We start from the raw sequence: 15,269 nt of genomic DNA, 5'->3' as shown, positions 1-15,269 counted from the left end.
TATATATATATATATATATATATATATATATATATATATATATATATATATATATATATATATATATATATATATATATATATATATATATATATATATATATATATATATATAGAGCCACAGGGATAAAAATAGAGAATCAAATCGTTTTATTTCAGCCATAACTAAAGTTCAAATTTTAGAGAGTTTAACCATCTTTGACAGATTGTGAAGGTAAAAGTAAAATAGCGATAACAGAATTTCTAATGTTTACATCCAACATCCTAATTTCACCGCATGTTCCATGGTAGAAATCCTCTGAGTTTTGGAAGTTATGCCGACATTGATTCAAAATTTGATGTTATTAGTGAATGATTCTACAGGCGTGATTGTTGAGAGAGGGAGAGAGCATCTCAGTAAGATCCAAACTCACAAAACAAATCATTTCCCCATTTTTCTAGAGTTGGCATCATTTGGTGTTTTCCACAACAATAATCAAGTCAATTGGATCTACTTTCTATGACAGGTTCCAAATATTTTTTATTTTTATTTTTATTTTTTAAAACACTCTAGACTCTCAAATAGATAAAATTCTTACAATATCAAACTTTCCACTTCATAGCTACAAGATCAAACTTCACTATGTTTATCAATATTTGGTTTTCATCTAGAGATGGTGTAGATGGATGAACAATCATGAAGTAATCTCCTTTTGCTCTTGACATTTTGAGACCTACAAATTAAAGATTTGAAAAAAATGAGATAAATATATAACTTCTCTAATTAAAAAAATATTTGTTTTTATTAATTTTTTTGAAAGATCCAAATTATTAAAATAGAGTCAGCTTTAACTTGACATATAGAAGATTTTAGTTTTAGTAGGGAATGACAAGGAACAATTTCTCCCAAACATATTTTAACATTACATCGTTTGTTTTCATAGTTTGGTCTTCATTGAAAATAATTATAAAAAAACCACAGTTTGGCCTTCATTGATGATAAATTTAAAATAATCACTATTTGGTCTCCATTGATAATAGACCTATTACAATATAAATATATGGGAAATCAATTGCAAGTGAGAAACACAAATGATATAAATGAAAGAAAGTGAGAGAAACTCAGGATGAATTCCAATAGAGAGCAAATATAATAAAAAGTTAAAAGTTCTTAAAATATTACAAGTACAGGTACAGATGAAAATTTGAAATATTTTATAAAAAATAAAAAATTCTAATAAAAGGTTCAAGAAAAACCTCTGCACAAGTTATGCAAAGAATGTAATGATATTAAAAGTCTTTAATGAATTATAATATTCAATCAAGAAACTAACCAATTAATCAAATCTCTAAGAAACAACATAACAATGCAAAACCAAATAAGCTTCTGAATGCTATTAATCTATTTTATAAATTCTAATCTAAAAATAACTAGAATAACTCTTCTATCTTATAACTTGTCTTTATTATACATTTTCTATAATTTTGAAATTTTTCATTAGTAAGAATATTACCAACCTATTACATGGGTAGCCTTTTGATGAAAATATTTGATGAAGAAAAAGCTTTTTATCCCTGGACAAACATATTAAAAAGATGAATTATAATCTATTGAACGATTACATTTGAACCTTTCTGAAAAAAAAGTAATCAAAATTTCCTAATCAAATGATTTAATTTTGATCAACAGAAAGAAACAAGCTTTGAAGCAAGCTTTTTACTGTAGTTATGGCTGGTTACCAGCAATACTCCAAGGAAAACAAACTACGAATAAAGGAGGGTGAATTCAATGGCTTTACTCAATTATGGACTGTTAAACAGTCTAAAATAGGATTGTCAAAAACACAAATGAAAATATGCGCCATGAAAACCTTTACATAGTAGGAGGAGCAGCCATAGTATATTATAACATTAATATAAGTGCAAAGCTAATTTACTTAATATACAATCTGCGCCAATTTCTTACTACACTACCAACCCATTTCTAAGTATTTCCTGCTTCTTCCTCTTCTCTATTGCCTCTTGCACTTCATAGATCTATTCCAGATTCATTGTTCTTGAGTCATAGCTCAGTATGACTATCTCTTCATCCAATTCAGGGTCTCCATAATGAAGTACCCTTGCTACCTTGATGGAGCTTGAGACTGTTGCTAGTATTTTCAAAGGTACCATATCAGTGCTCAATTGTTTTATGGGAGTCCCTATTGTAGGGAAATTGACCAATGTCTAAATTGCCTCTTGTTCCTTCTCTTTTGGGGATTTCTCCTCTTCCTTGATCAATGATAATAATCTAAGGAGGTGCACCTTGTGTTTGTGTTGTAGGATCAGAGATTTTTTCTATCTTGTATTCTCCTTGTCCTTCTCCTCGCTAGTAGTGGTAACTATCACTGATGAATCAACCAAAACAATCACATCTTGTTTTTGTTCCTCTTTTGGTTATTCACTAGTAGCTAAAGGAGTTTGTGAAGATGGTTCTTGTGTGTTCACCTTCTCCTTAGTAATTTCAGCTACTGCCTTTTGCAACTCTTCCACACTCACAAAATAGGGTTTATGCAAAGCTATGATTGTATTGTTGTTTGGTGAAGGATTTGCTTGAGATCCTCTATAGTTAATGGGTTGACATTCTAACTAGTAGTGTCAAGAACATCCTTGATAGTTACTATTTCTATAGGTGTTGTATGTGGAGGACTGGTTGGTGGCAGCTGAGTGTCTTGTACACTTTGTTCTTCCTACTACTCTTCAACTATTGCCTCTTCACCTTGTTGTGTCTTCTCTACTATTTCCTCTTCTTTTTCTTTCTCACCTTCTTCTTCCTTTTCTTTCTCCTTTTCTTCTTCTTATTTCTCTTCCTTCTCTTCCTTTTGCTCATCTTCCTTTTCCTTCTCTTCATAATTTCTTCCTTCAAAAGGATCTTCCTCACCTTCTTTCATAGTTTTCAATCCATAAATAACCTTCCACATAAGAGTGGATTTTTGCACAACATCTTCAATTTGATTTTGCAAAATCTGAAATGCCCTGTATTTAGGAGAAAATATAGCTCTATACTTCTTGATGGCCTTTTTGATTTGACATTTTTTTAGTTCTGGCATAACTCAAGCCAATGTTGACTCCCTTATTTCTTTTTCCATATTAAGGCAGTAATGCCATTTATTTTCTATAATAGAGCTTAGCTCCTTAGGCATTGAATTATCTAGTTCAAGTGGGGTGGTCTTGAACTTAGTCATCATTGTGTAGATAGAATCTTCCATTATGTTTTGTTCTTCCCTTGATAACTTATTAAAATCAATGGCCTTTAAACTAGTTAAATCAACATTATCTCTAATTTTATTGCAAACATTTTCCAATTTAGATTTGGTAGAACATCTTACCAATCTGAATTGTTCATCATCAGACTCTATCTTTTCTTCGTCTAACTTAGGAGGTACAACATATTTTCTTCTTTTCTTTGGTTCTACAAGCCCTCCTTACTTTGTTACCTTTTTTTTCCCCTATTCTTTCACTACCTATGTAGTTTCCCTAGTGTCTGCTCTTGTAGTTGGCTTGGTTGGGCTTGGCTTTGTTTCTTTCTTCTTTCCCTTGGGCTATGCAGCGGGCTATTATTTTTCCTTTTTCATTTTGGCTCAGCCTTCGGTGCTTCTTTCTTGGCACCTTCCTCTTCTTTTGCATCCTCCCCCAAGCCTTGTGTTAATTGTAATGGGCCTTACCCTTGTTTATCTTCATCTTTATCACCTTCATCATCTTCTTCTTCCTTGGCTTTTGTTGCCCCTTCTCCAAATTTGGCTTTAAGTTTCTTAACCAATTTATCCTTTCCCTTTATCAAAAAGGCTATCTTTAATTCCATATCAATTTTGGACCTCACCACATCATATGTTCCAAAATGTTGTGCACTTTTATCAATCTCTTCTGCTAGTAGTGTAGTTATAGTTGCTGATGCCTCATCTATGTTAGTCTCATAGCCTAGAGGTCTTAACCATCTGATTCTTGGTATGGTAGCTTGTATATAGATGTAGTCAATATCTACAAGAAAACATACATCATTCACATGTTGTTCAACTAAAGAAATAGGAATCCTTAACCTCTACTTCATGGTTTTCTTGAAGTCTTCAAAATAGCTAGTCATAAGGGTTTCAAAATTAGCTCCCATTTGTTCAATATATTCATTAACTTGAGCTATAATTGACCTATTTTCTTTCCACACTACTTTACCAAAAAAAAGGAATTCATTATGTACATAGAAGAAAATTCAAACTAAAATTGCACCAAATTTACATTGTGTACCCTTGCTTCTCCTTATTGCTCCTAAATTCTCATTAATTTGTTATAGTTGTAGTGCTACAAGATCATGGTGGTGCAGGAGCACCTCATACATCTCACACATTCAATCTTGGGATAAGGCTATGAAGATACCTAAGCAAGCTATAAAAACTAAAAAGACTAAAAAGGTACTCAAGGAGCATCACCAAAGTAATCAGAGGCCAGATTGGGCAATCCTAAAGTCTATAATGGCTTTAGATATGGGTAATATTACATGTCCTAAATGGACCATCAGAGTGTATGGAAGTGGAGGAGAGATTGGGTGCAGATTTGCAAATTATAGCAATAAAACTATTAGATTGTGCATCAACTTATTGTTTTAGAATTCAAAATTTCATATTTTGATTTCCATATACACTTGTTGGGGGTTCTTGATCATTATCATACTCAAGTAAATGAAAATTTCATTCTGCTGGATTGATTGTTGTAATTCTTGTCGAGTCGTGCATTTGTTTTTTTGTTTTCTAACTACTACAGTTAGGTTTTACATAAAATTAGAATCATCCCATGAACATAGAGGCCTAACCTTCATGGGATGAAATTCTAACATGTATTATATGATTCTAATCATGCATATGCAGTGTTGGATGGAACAAATGTAATCACAGTCTGAACTGTGGGAGGAAAATAGTGGAAGTGGATGTCAAGTGCAGCAGTGGTCGATCTATCCACTTGTGATATATATTTTATGTTTTGAAATGGGTTTTTATGTTGATTTGAAGATGATTCAACCTCTAATTTGATGTAGGAGTGTGGCGAAATAGGATATTGAGAAAGCCTTAAGGAGTGAAGGATTGGGGAGCCTGATTTAAAGGGGATTTGTGTCACAGAACCATAGGAATAATTATCTTCAAATTTAGCCAATTTGTGTAGTTCCAAACACAATCCTAAGTGTTGGAACCATTAGAGGGAACTTAGTCTTTGAAAAGTGAGACACTTATTTATGCTTCAAAAATAGGGTGTCATTGTGTATAATTCTATTGGTCAATGGTAACCATACATAATCATTTGCTATGTTATAAAAGGTTTTTATAAGTATCTTTGGATCGACAGATATCTTGAGAAGAACCAAAGTTATCCCTGTTCCAAGCATACAAAAGGACTAACAAGTAGGCTATGGTGCATTTGAGTCCAATTTATTGGAGCATGGGTTTGTCATACAACCTTAGAAATCATTGAATCACTGTCATTAATATCCTATAACAATATCTTTTAGGAGTACTGTGGGAAGCCTAGATAAGCCTAGTCCTGATAACATTTAAGTTGTTTGAATAAAACCTTGTGCTTGAAACCCCCCTAAAATTATTAATTTTCTTCATGTTTTGAATACCACCACCCTATCCTCTGCATCACATAGGTATGATCCTTTTTCACCAATTTGTAGCCTACATCCACTGCAATGCATGGAACACTATTTAGTCTGCTGGACTGATAGAATTTATGGGAGATGACTCTAACAACAAAGTTGTGAGGGGATCCTGGATGGTATCTATGTTCATCCCTCATTTGTTCCATTTCACTCCAGTATTTTTTCTCAATAATCTCCTTGGAGTCACTTCTTAGGGTCTTTCACCGATCTAGGGTTGGGTACCCTATAACTCTATGTATAATTCTTTTGAAAATTTTCACTAGACCATCTTCTAACCATATGCTCCCATTGTCAATACTACTTAACACTAGTCTTATCCATTCAGTCTTGAAAACTATAGGGAATTTGAGACAATGGGTCAAACCTTTGGTTTCAACAATTTTGTACTCATCCTTTAGGGTTCCATCTACACATAGCTTATCCTATGCTTCCCTAATTTCCATATCTCCTATGGCTCCTATCTTACAATTGTATGCAACTTTTATGCAACTTTTGCGATGGGGAAAAAATTTGGTTTCTTAACCTTGTTGGCTACTAGTTGAACCTCAAACAACTCTTTGTCCTAAGTTTTCCTTAAGCTAGATGCCATTATGTCTTTCTAGGGTTTGAATTCAAAGAAAAATAGAGACTGCATAACTCAACACTTAAATAAAAACCTTTAGATCGATGTAACTATGTTGAATCACAATTGAAATATGCTCAAATGTTGGTTTCTCTACTCAAAAATCACTCTGCTCTCTTCTTCGTCTTTGCTCTTTGATCATAATGAAGAAAAAAGGTTTAAAATTTGATCATATACCCTATTTCAGTTGCATTTAATTCTTAATGCAATTACAATTATTCACTCAGCTCCTTAAGCATTTTAGCATTACTCAACATCCACTTATTTTCAACTACTCAGCATCAACTAAAATTTTCATTAGATCAGTATCCACTATCAACTTGGTTGCAACTAACTACTCAGCATGCACTGGGATTTTACTTGGCATCTAAGGGCAACTCAACAACACTTGCAAAAACTTGAAGTTTTAACTTTGCATCTTTAATTATGCTATTTTTTCCTTTGTAGTACTTGTTTTTTTTGGAATTGATGTATGATATAGCCTTGTATATTAGTCACATACACCTTCTCTTTCTTAGTTGGATGAAGTGTTACCACTTGACCTCTTGGGTGAAGTGATCCCTCTACTGGATGTGCTACCTCCATCTCTTCTTTTCCATATTTTGTTCATCTCTCCTCTAATCTGTTCAACATCAACCTTTTTTTTTCCTTTGTTGAACTTAAAGTTGTGTGCTTTAGGCTTGGTTGGACAAAACTTGTTGATGTGTTCTATCTTTAGACAACTAAAGCATGTGGTTTAACTTAACCATCTATTATAGTTTCCACTAAAATGTGTTCTTATGCAATTTTCCAGAATGTGCCCATACTCCTAACAAAAGTGACAACTCTGCCTAGTATTGTAGTCCCAATTGTAGTGGTGTCCATGGCTTATAATCTTTTCTAGTTGGTTTGGTGTCCACATAGGCTTTGATCTGAACTCAAAAGCTCTATGACCATACTTCTCTTTTTTGAAAACTCATCAATTCTCACATGTGCACTTTCTATGATTTTATGTGTGTACAAATTCAAATATTTGTAAGCTTTACTTTTGTAAGAATATCTTAGGAATATGCCTTCATCACTTTTGACATCAAATTTACCTTTCCAATATTCTTTCAAGATATAACATTTGCTGCCAAATACTTTCAAGTAACTTACATTAGGTTTGTAGCTATACCATAGTTCATAAGGAGTTTGATTTGAGTCTTTCTTCAGTTGTACTCTATTTAAGGTATTTACTACAGTGTTGATTGCTTCCTTCCAGTATTTGATTGCAACATTCTTTTCTATCATCAATGTTCTTGCACAATCCATGATGGATATGTTCTTTCTTTTAGGTATACCATTGCATTGAGGTGTACAATGAGCTGGTACTTGTATTTTAATTCCTTTTTCAATGCAAAATTAATTGAATTCATTGGAAATGAATTCACCACCTCTGTCTGATCTCAAAAATTTCAACTTCTTTCCAATTTCTTTTTCTACTCTTGCCAGATACCACTTAACTTTTTGAAAAGCTTTAGATTTTTCTTTTAGATACATTACAATCATCATTCTAGAATGGTCATCAACAAAAAAAAAAAAAAACTTTTCTCCACTATAACTCTCTATTCCAATAATTTCACATAAGTCTATATGCACAAGATCTAAGACTTCTTTAGAATGATAGTTCTTGCTTTTGAAGCTAGTCTTTCCCATCTTACCAATTTGAAATTTTTTGCATAGACCCATATTAGGTTTCCTCAAGGGAGGAATACCTCTTTCTCTTTTGTGTTTTCTTATCTTAACCAGGTTATCAAAGTTTACATGACATAATCTTTGGTGCCATAACCAACTTTCTTCTACTTGAGCAATAAAACATGAACTTTCACTGAGATCTAGATATAATAGGTTACCTTTTGTTTGTTTGCTAGATCCAACTAGATTTCATTTTCCATCTAGCAATTTGGCCTTCCCATTCATAAATTCATCCAATGTTATTCAACTATACCACACTCAGTAGATTATCCTTTAGTCCTTCAACCCACTAAGCATTGTCACATATAAGTTCATTGGTTAATGAGATAAACACTTTTAATTTTATGTAACTAGGTTCATTGTTTCCAAATCTCACACTACCACCATAATAATGCTCCATGTGCTCAAACTTTGTTTCATCTCTAATCATATGATATGAGAAGCCACTATCAATAATCTATGTACCATTGTTTCTAACATGGGAGATAAGTGCCATCTTATCTCCCTCATCATCAGATTCATATTTTACAACAATATTTATCATTTCATCTTCACTGTTATTAGAATCTTTAGCCATAAAACAAGTTTTCTTACCTTTTTCCTTCTAGTCCTTGTAGTTTTTAAATTCCTTCTTCCCTTTGTACTTATTTTTTTCTTTTCATTCTTGTTTTCTATGTTTGGGCACCTAGCAACAATGTGACCAACTTCTTCACAAGAAAAGTAGATTAGAGGAATCTTACCTTTGTAATTTCCTCTACCTTTGGAATATTTCCTTGTAGGTAGGGCTTCAACAACTTCAAGATCACTATCAAAAATTTCTCCTTCTTCTTCACTACCTAATTGATTGTCCTTTAATTTTTTACTCCTTTTCTTGAGTAAGAGTTTGGCTTTAGATGCTAACTCAATACCTTTGGAACTAGGAACATAGTTATCATAGTTATCCAACTCAAAAGCCACCAATCTTCCAACTAGAGAATCCAAATATATTTTTCTATTTGGATCACATCTCATTTCTTGAATAGAAAACACTCTAATTGCATAGATAGGAAGAAGGGTTATGAGTACCTTTCTCACGACTATTTTTCCTCAATGTCTCCTCTAGATGCTTTGATTTCACTCACATTTGCTTTGATTTTTTCCACATATTTTGAAATATTTTCATTTGATCAAATTGTCCTCTAAGACTTTCTACTTTATCTCTTCTCAGATTACCATCTCCTCCATAGATTTCTTTCAATTTGATCCACATATCATAAGTTGTAGTATAGTCTTTGAATTCATCAAATTCAGCATAATTAAGAGCAGATGCAATGTCAATCATAATGATGTTATGATTTTTCTTTTTAGCAATATCTTCAACTAATAATGTTCCAATAGGAGTCTTGTATTCAGTATCAAGATACTTACAACTTAAATCACTAATGGTTTCCAAATGTAACCTTACAAGTCCTTGCCATGCTACAAAATTGTCATAGTTCAACTTGGAAATCTCTCTTCTATATGACATCTTGATCTTTAGCTTAGGTCCTTGAAGCCTTCTCTACAAGCACCAAATGCTCTGATACCAATTGTTGGAAATATAAGAGGAGTAATTAAGAGGGGAGGAGTAAAACAATTATTAAAAAAATAAATCCTAGATTCCTAAGATGTTAGTACAAAATAACTTTGTGAAAACTTAATTTTGCTGATGATTGGTAAATCCACTGAAAAATGTTGTAACTTAGTAAATACTAAAATAGCTCAATAAATGTATAACATGAAAATATTTAAGATTTTATCTATGATTACTATTACTTTAACTAAGTTACAAAAACATAAGGGAGGTAACATGAACAAATTTGACACCAAGATTTAATGTGGAAACCCAATTTGGGAAAAACCACCAATTGCAACTAGTTATTAATTATCACTCTTCTAAAGTGAGCCTTGTTACAAGCCAACCCTATTAAAGGATATAAAACACACTATTAGGTGTGATCCTATTAGAGGATTTAATCACCCTATTAGGAGTGGCATTGTTAGAGGTCTTTGGATAATTCAATAGAAATGCCACCTTGTTAGGGGATTTACAAATAGCTGTTAAGCCAACTTAGTTAAGAGATTTAGATCACTACTACAATGGTTAGAGAGTAATAATGACATGACCTGATTTGGACACAACTAAATTTCTTATTATAGATCTCAATTCTAACTTGTATACTTGATCTTTCTTGTCAAATATATCTTTTTAGCTCTATTAGGATATTATACTTATCCTTCTGATTTACTTCCTCTTAACATCATCAAATGTTCAATTATCTTCTCTGTATTTACACTTTCTAAATCTCAACTTGACCTTATATTTATATCTTTCATACTGTCAAGTCAGCTATAATATAAATTAGAATAATTCATATTCATCTCCTTAGTCGGCTAGAACCAACAGACAATTCAATCAAACTTAATATGCCAAAATAAGAAAATACTTTGATAGATGACCCTGCTCGGTAGACACTAACTCAAAAATGATTTACCTATGTTAACCAAGTGAACTCAGTCAACACTACATACTCACAAAGTTCCTTTGGTAATTGAGGGAGCTTAATTAACACTGGTTTCATCCAACATTTCCTTCATTGATCTCAATTAGCACTCAATTTTTGCAAACTTTCCTTTGGCACCTGAGTGAACTCGTTAGATACTATATTCTGAAACTAAGAAAATTATGGAATGATTGGTAGACACAAAAAACTATTTTCAATGCCCGAGTGAGTTTGGCATACACTGACTAGCAATGATATGACATTTTGTGTAACATCAAAGACAATACACAATTAATCAATTGTTTCAATAGAAACTTCGTATTGATGTACATGTGTAGATGCCAATTTTTTTATATTAAAAAGAGAAAACATGTAAAATATGCATATTTATATGCCATATTTTGTATTAAAATATGATAAGAGATGTCATATGTGCATATTTAGATGCCAAATTTTGTATATAAAACTGATAAAAGATGTAAAAATTATACATTATTGTTATAATTTTTTTATAAATTTTTCTCTTGAACTCTTTTTTGTGGGTTTGATGATATCCTTGAAAAAATATTCAATTATCTTCAACTTATATGGATTTAAAAGATCAAGAAAATAAATTATAGATTTGGATACCCATTTGGCTTCTCTAAAACATATGAAAATATTGGATAGGGTTATTTTGGACCGTTTCCTTTCTATCAAACTATGACACCTCTTTTTCGGCTTAAAATAGGCCACTTTTACAAAGCAAGTACTCTAGTGTAGGAGCACTAAAGGATTTCCTAGAAAATCTAAGTTTTCATGTTTTTGTTGGGTAACTATGAGTCTTAGGGAATTTTGGATGTGTTGGATATAAGGTCATGTTGACCATAGTAGGAGTGCAATGCAGAATTTGGTCATAGGTTCTCAAGGCCTTTTACTAGGTGCAAATAGGGGTTAGTAAGTTGTAAAGCCCTTTGATTGGCACAAGGCATGATGATGATATCATCATGAGGTAAATATGGTCTAGGTAGTGTTAGGGTGAGTTTTTTACCATAGGTAAGGTTTGTGATTGTAAGAATTTTCCTAAGGGAAAAATTCACCCAGGAACTAAGAACTCAATCACAAGCACAATTGTAGACCAAAAATGGATATGATCAATTAATCAGAGTATGTCCGAATACATTGCTTTGTTTAGAATGTGATATTCAACACACTAGGAGTGCCTATATATAAAGGCCTTTGAGATACATCTAGAATGCCTCATAATCAGCACCATGATGTGTCATACAACCAAGCACATGTCCACGAGATATGGGTTATCCTCCATTAAGCACGGAAGTAAGTGTGGTGATGAGAGGATAAGCCTACAAGGGCGCGACACGCAAAATAGTGTTGTATACACCATGTACTAGAATAGAGTTGCGTACTCCTATGTTGTTTATATGACAACTCACAAAGGTGCGCAAACTCCTAAGTGTCTCACAAATAAAAATAATAAAATAATGCATTAACCTAAGTAAACTTAAGTAAGTATAATATGTAAATACTTATTTACACCAACACCCCCCCTTAAGTGCAACTTAGGGGAATGCCCTTAAGCTTACGAAACTAGGATGAAGATGCAGAATGGGTCCCGGCTACTAGGCCATGTTAGGTACCCATGTACATAATGAAAATGCAATCTCCCATAAACTAGGGAAAGAGGGAAAACCTCATGGGAAAAACCCTCCCCTAAAAAGAGAGATGAATAAGGATGCATGGATGGATGGAGTAATCAAGACCCCCCGATTATGACATACATCCATGTATATACAAGAAAGAATGGAGAAGGAAAAAACCTCCTATGAGGAGAAAGTCCCCCCCAAAAAGGAGAAGAAGGAGACAAGGTAGTCCCCCCCCGCCCCCCTTAAAAGTAGTGTGTCGATCAGTGAAGAATGCTCTGATGTAGAAGTTGATCCATGACCTCTGTATGATGTTCCTCCCCTTTGGAAGAAACAAGAGCAAGGGTACCTATGAGATATGTCCCCTATATGGAGAAGGAATCTCTATGATGATCGGTGTCTCTAAAGCTTGTTCAAAAGTCCTTGTGTCGATACTGATGATGGCTTCCTCCAAAATTGTTGAAGAGAAGTGTAGATCAAACAAGGAGTGTGGTCAAACCTATCTTAGGAAACCAACTGTCTTCTCAAATGTGAGAAAGACCTCCTACAGATGTTGTAAAGAAAAATCCACAATCACGCCAATCTAGAAGGATTGATCATGTAGAGCATGGAGTTGAGGGTCAGAGTGGGCCCTTGCAACAATTGTAGAAGACTCCTCAGCAAAGAGAAGCAAGAAATCATCATAAAAGTCTCCCATATCTACTGTGTGTGACTCCAAGAACATAACTGAAATGTCTAGCAAGAAATCATCACCTGGAAGACCATGTGTAACCTACAGTGTTGAAGTACATGAATCTGTCACTGCAGAAAAGGATAGAATATTCGCCTCAAAAAGAAGATGAATGTCATCAAGAATGTCTCCCACATCTTCAATGTGAGACTCCATGAACAACTATACAATGTTTGAAAGGAAGTCTTTGCATGAAGGTAGAGTAGGAAGACATGAAGTATCCTGCTGCACTGATTCTGAAGAATCTATGGCTGAAATAGGATCAGTAGGAGCAACAAGAGCTAGAGGTGTGATCTCATTTGAGGTTGAAGGAACCATAGCTAGAGTGACTGGATGTAGAAAGTTCACTAGAGATGGAGGATCACATGGATCTCCATATGCTTCCCAAATAGACCACCAAATATCACAAGGAAAATGTGCCAATCTAAGAGGACCAAAAGATTCTCTACTCATACTTTTATGTAGAAATTGATTAAGCTTGATAATATATGTCCAATCAAAATGTGGTGGCATTGAATAGAGATAAGGAAGAAATCTTGGATGTTCTCTTAGATGGTCAATTATCAAAGTCCTCCATTTGTAATAGTTCCTTGTTGTCAATTGTGGTCTAATACCAAACTGACAAATCTAACAAGACTTCATGAGATCAATCAATGAACCCCCAAAGAATCAAAGAACACCTCCTAAAAAAGATGTTGTTGGCACTTGAAAGCCACTTGCCAATTTAGGGCCTATTTCTAAAAGTTGGATTTTTGTCTACAAAACTTAAAATGTGATTGCATATCTAGAAAGTAGACAAAAAAATGCCCTTTAAAAAAACACAAAACTTGATTTGGAGTCCAGATGAGCCCATATCAAGCATTTTAAGTGGCAAAATTTGAGATTTTGAAGTTGGACAAAAATTCAAAAACATAGATCTCAAACCACCTGTACCAATGTGTAGATCATGAAATCCTACCCCACAACCAAAAAAATTTCTCGCAAAAAGGAGTTCGTATGAGGAAGATATCGCTGTTTGAAAATCATTGCTACTGTTATTTTTTCTGAATCACCGCCACGCCTCAAAAAAACAAATGGCTCTAGATTTTGCCTCAGATGTCCAATTTGGATGAAACAAAATCTGATCTGGGGGTTATTAGACCTTCTGCATGTGATGCAAATATCAAATTTGCACCAACAAGCTTTAATCTTCACCTGCAAAAAATCTCTCCTATGGCCCTATGACCAATTTTTTTTTGAAAAATAATGCAAATCTGAAAAAATAGCAGAGATGCAAAAGAGAAAAAGTAGATTTGAGAATTAAATGTACAGATCTAAAATTATCATATCAATTTTGCAAATCAGTCCTTCAAGTGCCGGTTTGCAAAAATAAAATTGCCTCACAATAGACTTTGGCCTAGGGTAGGCAACTTTGTAGCCGATTTTCACCAATTCAGCATTTTGGATGCAATGGTGAGGTCAGATCTAGTGCTGGACACTCTCAATTTCTGCAGTACTCCAGATTCAAGCTAAGGTGTTGAAGCAAGTGTGGTCTCAAAATAGCCATGTGATGAGAAAGTCTCCAAGTTGCTCTGATACCATGTGAGAATTTGCCTAAGGGAAAAATTCACCTAGGAACTAAGAACTCAAACACAAGCACAATTGTAGACCAAAAATGGATATGATCAATTAATTAGAGTATGTCCAAATACATTGCTCTATTCAGAATGTGATATTCAACACACTAGGAGTGCCTATATATAAAGGCCTTTGAGATACATCTAGAATGCCTCATAATCAACACCATGATATGTCATACAACCAAGCACATGTCCACCAGATATGGGTTATCCTCCATTAAGCATGAAAGTAAGTGCGATGATGAGAGGATAAGCCTACAAGGGTGTGACATGCAAAATAGTGTTGTAGACACCATGTGCTAGAATATAGTTGCGTACTCTTGTGTTGTCTACATAACAAATCACAAAGGTGTGCAAACTCCTAAGTGTCTCACAAATAAAAAATAATAAAATAATGCATTAAACTAATTAAACTTAAGTAAGTGTAATAAGTAAATACTTATTTACACCAATAGTGATAAGTTTGAGAAGATAGGAAGGTCATTTGACCAAACTGGTGAAAAGTTGCAAAAACATGTAAAAGTTGCATTGTGCAACTTTACAAATTTCAAAAGTTGCTTGAGAAAATTCTAGAAAGAAAGTTGCAAATATTTTTAAGATGAGTCATATATAAAGTATTAGAAGACCTATGAGTAGGGTTGAAAGTCCATTGTACAGATTGTGTATTTTTGCAATCAACATCTTGGAGCATTTTGAGAGCGATTTCTTTTTTTTGAATGACAATAAGTAGTTAGGAGTTAAAGATCCATACTATCACTT

Source organism: Cupressus sempervirens, chromosome 1 (genome assembly GCF_028749045.1).
Source record: "Cupressus sempervirens isolate cs-2001-9-10 chromosome 1, ASM2874904v1, whole genome shotgun sequence".
NCBI classification, from domain to species: domain Eukaryota; kingdom Viridiplantae; phylum Streptophyta; class Pinopsida; order Cupressales; family Cupressaceae; genus Cupressus; species Cupressus sempervirens.
Note: the sequence above shows the minus strand (reverse complement) of the source record.